The sequence below is a fragment of the Nicotiana sylvestris genome, chromosome 3 (assembly GCF_000393655.2).
Source record: "Nicotiana sylvestris chromosome 3, ASM39365v2, whole genome shotgun sequence".
NCBI lineage: Eukaryota > Viridiplantae > Streptophyta > Magnoliopsida > Solanales > Solanaceae > Nicotiana > Nicotiana sylvestris.
In genome coordinates, this window is record NC_091059.1 from 153,145,003 (window position 1) to 153,155,668 (window position 10,666).

The 10,666-nt window shown below is 35.6% G+C and overlaps 1 non-coding gene across 1 annotated transcript; it reads left to right on the forward strand.

The window, feature by feature from the left end:
- Window positions 1-10,256: 10,256 nt before the first annotated feature.
- LOC138888901 (small nucleolar RNA R71) lies at window positions 10,257-10,363 on the forward strand. Its single transcript, XR_011406468.1, has one exon. It is a non-coding gene; the product is annotated as a small nucleolar RNA R71 (small nucleolar RNA).
- The last annotated feature ends 303 nt before the right edge of the window (window positions 10,364-10,666 follow it).

The following is a 10,666-nucleotide window of genomic DNA, read 5'->3' on the forward strand; positions in this document are numbered from 1 at the left end:
CACAAAAGATGAAAAGAGAAAAGCTGGATAATCAATTTGCAAAGTTTTTGGAGATTTTAAAACAAATTCACATTAACATTCCTTTTACTGATGCTTTATTGCAAATGCCTTCATATGCCAAATTTTTGAAAGAAATTTTATCAAGTAAAAGGAAATTGTAAGAAGTTTCTGTGGTAATGCTTACTGAAAAATGCAGTGCTATACTTCAAAATAAGTTACCACAAAAATTCGGTGACCCAGGTAGTTTTACCATTCCATGTACTCTGGGAGGAGTATACATTGAAAAAGCACTTTGTGATTCTGGAGTTTCAATAAATTTGATGCCATTTTCTATTTTAAAAAAATTAGATCTTGGTGAAATGAAAGACACATGTGTTTCACTTCAATTTGCTGATCAAAGTACCTAGAGACCAAAGGGAATAATTGAAAATGTGCTTGTAAGAGTAGATAAATTTATTTTTCTTGTAGATTTCATAGTGCTTGAAATGAAGGAGTGTTCTGATGAACCAATTATTTTGGGTAGACCATTTCTTGCAACAAGCAGGGCAATCATAGATGTCCATCAAGGACAACTAATTTTAAGAGTTGATGAAGAAAGAGTTATTTTTGATATGCAAAAGATACTAAGATTCTCAAAAGATGATACATCATCTTCATGCTTTTTAATTGACAATGATTAATAATCTTATAGATGAATTCAAAGATGATCAATTAATTTCCGACTCAATGGAAAGATGTTTGGTTAAATCTGGCACCACACAGGATGAAGATCCGCAAATTACTGGAAAACGATTATGAGGAAGGAGGCATGCCATTAGAAGAAGTTCAACTAAAAATTGAACTCAAAACTCTCCCTTCTCATTTGAAATATGTCTATCTTCAGCATGAGTTATTCCCTGTAATTATTTCATCTTCTCTAACTACAGAACAGGAAAAAAGATTGATTGAAGTATTAAAAGCACAGAAAGGAGCCTTGGGATGGACTGTAGAAGATATCAAAGGGATTAATCCAGCAATTTGTACGCACAGAATCCTCCTGGAGGATAGCTACAAACTGATAGTCCAACCCCAAAGGAGATTAAACCCAGCAATGCATGAAGTGGTAAAAAAGGAGATTGTAAGGCTTTTGGCGGCAAGTATTATTTACCCTATTTCAGACAACCCTTGGGTAAGTCCTATTCAGGTAGTACCAAAAAAGGGAGGTATGAAAGTGATAAAAATAAAAAATAATAAACTAATACCTACTAGGACCGTCATAGGATAGAGAGTCCGTATAGATTATAGACGTCATAATGATGCCACTAGAAAAGATCACTTTCCTTTGCCATTTATTGATCAAATGTTAGAAAGAATTGCACGATATGGATTTTATTGTTTTCTTGATGGCTATTCAGGGTATAACTAAATACCAATCACACCAGAAGATCAAGATAAGACAACTTTCACATGTCCTCATGGAACATATGCGTATAGGAGAATGCCATTTGGTTTGTGCAACGCTCCTGCCACATTTCAGTGTTGCATGTCAGCAATTTTTTCTGACATGACTGAAAAATTTCTTGAAATTTTCATGGATTATTTTACACGCTTCGACAAGGGTTTTGAGGATTGTCTTCACCATTTAACCTTAGTTCTTAAGAGATGTGAAGAGACAAACTTAATTCTTAATTGGGAAAAATATCATTTTATGGTTACTGAGGGAATTGTATTATGATATAAAATCAGTTCTAAAGGGATAGAAGTTGATAAGGCTAAAATTAATCTTATAGCAGGATTACCCCCTCCCACAACTGTTAAAGACATTAGAAGCTTTCTAGGTCATGCAGGTTTTTACAAACGGTTCATAAAAGATTTTTCAAAGATTTCAAAACCGCTGACTAACCTGTTAATGAAAGATGTTAAGTTTGAATTTTCAGGTGATTGTATGAAAGCCTTTGACACCCTTAAAGAAAAATTATCAACTGACCCTATAGTTGTGTCCCCTGATTGGAACCAACCTTTTGAGGTCATGTGTGATGCTAGTGATACAGCAGTTGGAGCTGTTTTAGGCCAGAGAAAAGATAAGATTTTTCGTCCAATTTACTATGCCAGCAGGACAATGAATGAGGCTCAACTAAATTATGCCACAACTGAAAAAGAACTACTAGCAGTGGTATTTGCGCTTGATAAGTTTCGTTCCTATCTGATAGGAACCAAGGTCACTGTTTTTACTGATCATGTGGCTCTAAAATACCTCTTAGCAAAAAAAGAAGCGCGACCTAGATTGTTAAGATGGATTTGACTTCTCCAAGAATTTGAGCTCTAAATAAAAGATAAAAAGAGAACAGAGAATCAGGTAGCTGACCATTTATCTAGATTAGAGAACCCCCCACTTGAGTTATGTGATATAAAATAAGATTTTCCTGATGAACATATTTTTTCTATCAACTCAGTTGTGACTCAACCACCCTAGTTTGCAGATATTGCAAATTACTTGATTGGAAAATGGACACCCCAAAATCTCACTTACCAATAGAGGAAAAAGTTGATATCTGATGCTAAATACCTCGATCAAACTTGCGTTCCCCGGGCACTATGAAATGGGGGTCTTTCCTTCGCCTATCGTATGTATCGGCTTGGCTTCATCCCGAGACAAGGAGGCATTCTGGAGGACGCATGCGTGTAGGAACGCTGACGACTACATAAGCTAAAAGACTACGACTACAAGACAGGCCAGAAGCGACTCGCTTCTATTCTCGTTGGGATTGGATATAGATGGGAAATCTATAGATCGTAGTAGTTCGCAAATGACCCTTACTTATTTAAAATTTGTGCAGATAATATTATCAGAAGGTGTGTACCAGAAGAAGAAATGATCATTGCCACGATGGAGCAGTTGGAGGACATTATGTAGCAAATTGAACTGCCTTTAAAGTTATAGAGGTTAGATTTTTCTGGCCAACACTTTTTAAGGATGCTCGTGCCTACGTTGCACAGTGTGACAGGTGTCAAAGAACAGGTAATATCACCAAGAGAGATAAGATGCCATTGCAATCAATACATGTATGTGAAATATTTGATGTTTGGGGAATAGATTTCATGGGTCCTTTTCCTTCATCTCATTCTTTTAAATGTATCATTGTGGCAGTGGATTATGTTTCAAGATGGGTTGAAGTCATCCCAACAAGGAAAAATGATGCTCAAACTGTGTGCAATTTTCTCAAGAAAAATATTTTTACCAGGTTTGGTACACCACGAGTCATCATCAGCGACCAAGGTCTCATTTCATGAATAGACAATTTTTAGCATTGTTGTCAAAATATGGTGTGACTCACAAAATAGGAACACCATACCATGCTCAAACACAAGGGCAAGTTGAGGTTACTAACCGTGAATTAAAAAGAATACTTGAAAAAACGGTTGGAATCTCCAGAAAAGATTGGGCTTCAAAATTAGATGACACACTGTGAGCATATCGAATGGCGTTTAAAACGCCAATTGGTACGTCTCCATATCGATTAGTCTTTGGAAAAACTTGTCATCTTCTAGTTGAATTAGAACACAAAGCTTTTTGGGCGTTGGAAGCATTGAACTTTGAATTAACCTCTGCTAGTAAAAATAGATTTTCTCAGGTGAATGAATTGGAAGAACTCAGATTAGAAGCCTATGAAAATGCCAAAATTTTTAAAGAAAAACAAAAAAATGGCACAACAATTTAATCTGACAAAATATTTTTAAAATTGGAGATCAGATACTTCTATACAACAGTAGACTCAGGCTATTTCCAGGAAAATTAAATCCAGGTGGATGAGTCCTTATAATGTTACAGATGTTACTCCATACGGAGTAATTGAAATTCAACAAACCAATGGAGGAGATAAATTTAAGGTAAATGGTTATATGTTAAAATTATATTTTGGAGGGCATTTTGAGCAACAACCATCCGTCACTTTGATAGATTGATGAAGTCTACAATTAATAAGTCGAGCTGGCGACGTTAAACTCAGAACTATGGTTCCTTACCCGTAGCCATTGAGGGTAAAGCAATGGAGCCTCATAAGTCTAACATAGATTTAAATAGTTAAATGCTTAATCAATTGATCTGGTTAATATCCAGGTTATTGTACAACCAGGACATCTCATGAAGGCCTCTACAAAAAAAGAGTCACCTATACATGAGTAACTCCATGGTGATCGGTATGCCTAAGTAACTGGTTGGTTAACCATTTAATAACGTAATTCATATGTTGGCACATGTAATCTTCTAGTTTATATACAAACTAGACTTGTTATTTATACGCAAAAGGTGTGTGGCTGCAGTTTCTTTCAAGCTTTCTTCTGCAGTTGTATATTTGAAATGACACATGTAATCTTCTAGTTTATATACAAACTAGACTTGTTATTTATACGCAAAAGGTGTGTGGCTCCAGTTTCTTTCAAGCTTTCTTCTGCAGTTGTATATTTGAAATCCAAAAAGATTTTTAGCTATCTATCTATCTATCTATCTATCTATCTATCTATCTATCTATCTATCTATCTATCTATCTATCTATCTATCTATCTATTATGTCTCTTGTAAAGTGTTAATTTATCAAAATAAAACTTTTATCATTCTATGTCAAATATATATTTTTCATATTTACCACATAACTTTCTTATTTTTAAGTTTATTTTATGGAGGAAAGAACAAATATCTTCAATACTTGGCAAGACATTCTGAGATTGAGAAACATTATGATCAAAAAAACAAGTAGAATTATAATCTATATGCTAGAACTTGCCCCAAATGTCTTTCGAGGCGAAATCCTAGACAACACTGATTTTTGAAATATGAATTTAGGCTTTCTTTATTTACCTCAGTCTTTTCTAGATGTTGCACAAAAAAATAAATCCCTAGCACCTATTTTGAAGCGACCTAATTTTTTCTTTTAATACCTAAATATGCGCAAATTTAAATGTCATATTCATGCTTATGATTTGAAAAGTTCTTTTTCAGAAAATAAGTTTGGAGCTCATTTGAAAAAGAATCAGAATTAAAGAAAAAAAGAAAAAAAGGAGAGATTACTCTTATGTTTAAGCATTATAAGTAAAAAAAATCAATAGCAAATATTTGGAAAGTCTGATCTTAGAAATATTCTACTCCAAAACTGAAAAAGGCAAGTTACTACAAATATAACTTTTAACCTACCAGCCTGAAGCCAAAATTACAAGACAGAAAAAGTCCTAAAAGATTTTAGAAATCAGTGTTTAGTCTACATTAGTGGAGATAAACATAAAGGGCAAGACTATGAACAAAAGATGAAGAATACTAAATGCAAATGATCATAAAGTTATCAATTTCAGAGAAGTCTCAAAAAGAAAGAAGGTACAATTTTTGTTGAATAAAAATAAAAATAAAAACAAGGTAAAGATTTGATAAATACAGAAAATTTATAAAGTTTGAAAGCATGATTGATTTTATTTGATTAAATTTTCATTTTACAAGAGTAGCCATAATTTTAAACAAAAGAATTTGTAATTTTTTTTTTCAAAATTCTTTTCCTCGAGGACGAGCAAAAAATTCAAGTGTGGGGGTATTTGATGGACATAAATTATTCTTATATTAATAAAAAATATAATATTTTAGATATAACTTATGACCAATGTATATCCTATTCTCGCACTTTTCTAACAATTCTTGCAGGAAAAAGAATACATGGAAAAAGAGAAAAAGAAATAACCTACAGTTCAAGGAAGAAAGATACATCCGGGACAATTTCATCTAAGACTACACAAAGTCAAGAGATTTAAAAGTTATGGCAAATTCTCACCAAAATTTCATGGCAAATTGCCATGTCAATTTCTCATCAAGGCCATATGATATATTGATATTATCTTGCAAATTCTCACCAAGATCTTGTAGAAATTTTCTATAAATAGGCATATGTTTGTAGAAGAAAGAGCATCCCACTTTGTATCCAATTTCCTATCTAGTTTTTTCTAAGTTTCTAAAGAGAAAGAGAAGAGTAATCTTGGTCTCTTCCTCTAGTCTTTCTCTTTGTAGTAAAAATATTCTTAGTCTTTTGAAAGTATTTTTTAGCTTTCTTACTTCATATTGGAGTAATTTCTTTTTGTTGGGATAGTTGATGAAGCTTGATATAATTATAATACTATCTCAGTTCGATACATTCTTGGCCTGAAACTCTATTTATATTTCATATTGTGCTGGAATGATGATTTTTAATTCATTATTTTCACATCTACATATTTTATATCTAAGTTATTCTTATATTAATTTTGTAATTCTCACGGAGTAAAATTAATATATAATAACTGATGAATAGAATATTAGAGTGAAAGTAATTTTTGGTAAGATTATTATTTCAAGTCTGTAATCTTGCTTTCCTCAGTTTTAATTCTCATGGAGGAATTGCTGAAGGCAAGATTATTGATTTTCTAGTAAAAATATTCTCACGAAGTTTTTACTACACTTGAGTACAATCCAGGCAAGATATTTTAGTTTAATCATCACTAGTTTTAAATCAATTAATTGACATAACTCACGGAGTGTTAATTATTCATTTATTTCTTAGTGTAAAAATATAATTGTATTAGCAATAAGCAATTATTCTTTAGAGAAATACGTATAAAACTGAGATTTTATTGTAATGATATATCAAGTGAATTCAACGATTCTCAACTCTTTTTAAATATAAACTTTTCAGAAGAAATTTGTCTTAATTTATAATTTCAAACACACCTTTCATAAGTTGGTTCTCTCAAATAGTAGTCAAAATATTACAAGTTTGTCGCTTAGATTGTCCAATCTCTGTGGGACGATATCATAAACTATAATAGAATTTGACAGAGTACGAGCAGAAAATCCTGTATACACAAGCTTCGTCAATTACCTTCGAGCCTATCAGGTATGACCTGGATGTTTTCAAATGTGAATACCACTGCTAGCATCTCCTTTTCGGTCACTGTGTAATTTAGTTGGGCACCACTCAAGATTCTACATGCATAGTAGATTGGATGCATGACATTATCTTTTCGCTACCCAGGAACTGCTCGCACGGTATAGTCGCTTGCATTATACATCAGCTCAAAAGTTTGCTCCCAATCAGGTGCCATATGATTGGTGCAGTCACCAGCCTCTTTTTCAATTCCTCAAAAGCCACCCTGCAGTCATCAGAAAAAACAAAGGGGTGATCTTTTTCAAGCAATTTACATAAAGGATTAACAATTTTAGAAATTTTTTTATAAACCGCCTGTAGAAGCTGGCATGACCAAGGAAATTTCTTGACGGAAGTGGGGGGAGGTAACTTCTCAATTACATCAACCTTAGCACGGTCCACCTCAATGCCCTTATTTGACACTAAGTGTCCCAAGACAATACCTTCTTGTACCATGAAATAGAACTTTTCCCAGTTCAGTACCAAATTAGTCTCCATACACCTCTTGAATACTTTTTTTCAAGTTCATAAGGCAATCAACAAATGAGTTCCCCACCACTGAGAAGTCGTCCATGAAAACCTCTATTATATCCTCTCCCATATCTGTGAAGATGGCTATCATGTACCTTTGGAATATGCCGAGTGTGTTGCATAGGCCAAACGACATTCTCTGAAAGGCATAGATGCCATATGGACAGGTGAATGACTTTTCCTCTCTATCATCTAGGGCAATAGAGATCTAGTTATACCTCGAGTATCCATCTAGGAAGAAAAAATGGGACCTCCCCGCCAATCTATCTAGCATCTGATCAATGAATGGCAGCGGAAAGTGATCTTTTCGGGTAGCCTTGTTCAATCTTCTGTAATCCATGCAGATTCGCCATCTCGTGATTGTTCTTGTTGATATAAACTCATTGTTCTCGTTTTGCGCTATAGTCATTCCACCTTTCTTTGGCACAAATTGAACTGGGCTGACCCAGTTGCTGTCAGAGATGGGGAAGATTATTCCCGCATCTATCCACTTGATCACTTCTTTCTTCACCACTTCTTTCATATTGGGGTTTAGCCTTCTTTGATGTTCTCTAGAGAGTTTGTGCCTATCTTCCAGTAGAATCTTATGCATATAAAATGGTGGCCTGATACCTTTTATATCTGCAATGGTCCAGCCAATTGCAGTCTTGCACTCCTTCAGAACCTGCAAAAGTTGTTCTACCTACATATCTAACAAACCAGATGAGATAATAACATGTAATGTCGAACTAGGTCCTAAGAAAGCATACCTGAGGTGAGACAATAACGGTTTTAGCTCCAAATGTGGTGGCTTAGCTGGAAGGGTCTTTCTTTCTTCTAAGTGTAAAAGCTCGAATTTGAGCTCTCTTTTCCAGTACCCTTGGCCTTCAAGGACCAAAACTCATTCCGCATAGTCCTTACCATCTACCTCTTCTAAGTTTATCAGGCAGGCTGCTAGAGGGTCTTTTGCAGTCAGTGCCTCATCTTCCTCTTCCAGAATCACATCCACGACTTCAATTAGAGAGCAGTTAGCAAACTCATTGGGTCGCCACATAGACTTCTGCACATTGAACGTTATTTCTTCATTGTTTAGTCTCATCTTTAGCTCCCCAATTTCACAATAAATCAAAGGTTTCCCTGTGGCCAAGAATGGCCTCCCCAAAATTACGGGAATTTCTTCATCAACCTAGCAGTCCAGAATGACAAAAATCTGCCGGAAATACAAACTTTCACCAACTTGCACAAGTACATCATCAAGTATACCTGATGGCCTCTTCACCATTCAGTCGGCTAGCTATAGTAACATGAATGTGGGTCTTGCTCTTCCAATGCCTAACCTTTTATAGATAGCCAAGGGCATCAAGTTTATGCTCGCCCCGAAATTACACAATGCTTTAGCAAAAGCATAGCTGCCTATTGTGCATGGGATTGTGAAACTCCCTAGCTTGGACAACTTCTCAGCTATGGGTCTCGTCACGACAACACTACATGTCTGAGTTAGTGTAACAGTGGCCAAGTCTTGAACGTCAAACTTGTGAGACATCAAGTCTTTCATCATTTTTGCATACCCAAGCATCTCCCTCAAGGTGTCAATCAGTGGAATGTTCATCTAGATTTGCTTCAACATCTCAATGAATTTCTTATACTGCTCATCCTTATGATATTCGGCCAACCTCTGTGAGAAGGGTGTTGGAGGTCTCTTCTTACTTATGACTTGAGTTAGATCTTGATCAGACACTTTTTCTAATGCATTTTCTTGCACTTTCTCAGTTTCCTTTGCAACCTCTTTTTCTTTGTTCAATTCCTCTTGGGTTAGCTTCACTCTTACTTCGGTTAGCTTAGTTGAATCATCTACCTCAATTAGTACTGGCCTAAGTATCTAAGTTGGTCGGTTCTCGCGAGCAATTTCTTGCTCTAAATCAAGATCTCTACCATTTCTTAGACTCACAACCATCAATTGCTTTGGTACCTGCTCTTTCGGTTTAACATGTGTATCCGTTGGTAATGTCCTTTGAGGACGATTGTTAAGAGCCATGGATATTTGCCCTAGTTGAATTTCAATGCCCTTGATAGCTGAGTCGTGTGATACTACCTTTTCGTGCATCTGGTGTGCCTTTTCTTGCATCAGGTTGACCTTTCCTTCCATTTTTCCACTAGACCTAATGATTTGTTGCAACATTCCTTTTATTTCAAACAACCCATCATCTTGTCGCACTATATGTTGCTGTTGAGGTTGTTGATAAGCTAGTTACTGATTTTGCTGATTGTACCCTTATTGTCTTTGATAACACAACCTGAACCTGTGGTTGTGCAGCTCCAGGATTATTATTATTATTGTTGTACTGCTACTGTGGTGACCTATATTATTGATTCTGCTGTCCCCAAGTCTGACCGTCTTGTATCTAGGCTCCATAGTTGCCTACATAGTTCATATTCTCTTGATAGTTCTGATTGTCACTTTCACCACTCCACGAGCGCACATATGGCTGATTAGTGCATGGTGTGCATAATCCTCTATTTGTCGTGTCAACTATGTGCACCTGGTTCTGGTCTGACTCATCAATTTTTTTGGTTAGGGTACTCAATTTCGTCATCATCGTAGCCATATTCTCAGCCATGGAGTTGTTTGGGTCTAAAGCTACTGAGTGGACTATAAGAATGATTGTAGAGTCTCTTGTCATCCATCCTGAGTTTTGATCCATTTTATCAAGTAAGACCTTGCATTCCTAAAATGATTTGCTAAAAAATGATCCACCTACTGAAACATCAACTTTGGCCTTTAAGCTATCTGTCAATCCCATGTAGAACCTTTGCCCCAACATCTAATATGGAATGCGATGATGTGGACACTTAACCAGCATACCTTTGAACCTCTCCCACATTTCTTGTAATATTTCAGCTGGTTTCTGCCTGAAGTTCAATATCTCATCAACTTGCTTAGCAGTCTTATTGGGCAGGTAGAACTTGTTCAAAAACTACCTGACTAATTCCTCCCAAGTGGTGATGAAGTTTATAGGGAGCGAATTGAGCCAAGTCTGAGCATCTCCCATCACTGAGAATGGAAACAACAACAGCCTTATTGCTTCCGGTGTCACATTTGGTTGCCTTTGTGTGATAATCGACAGTAAATTTTTCAGATGCTGCTGATGATCTTCAATGTAAGACCCTGAGAACAGTCCTTTGTTCAGCAATAAATGTAGCATGTTGTTTGTGATTTGAAATGATTCCGCTTGTATCTGAGG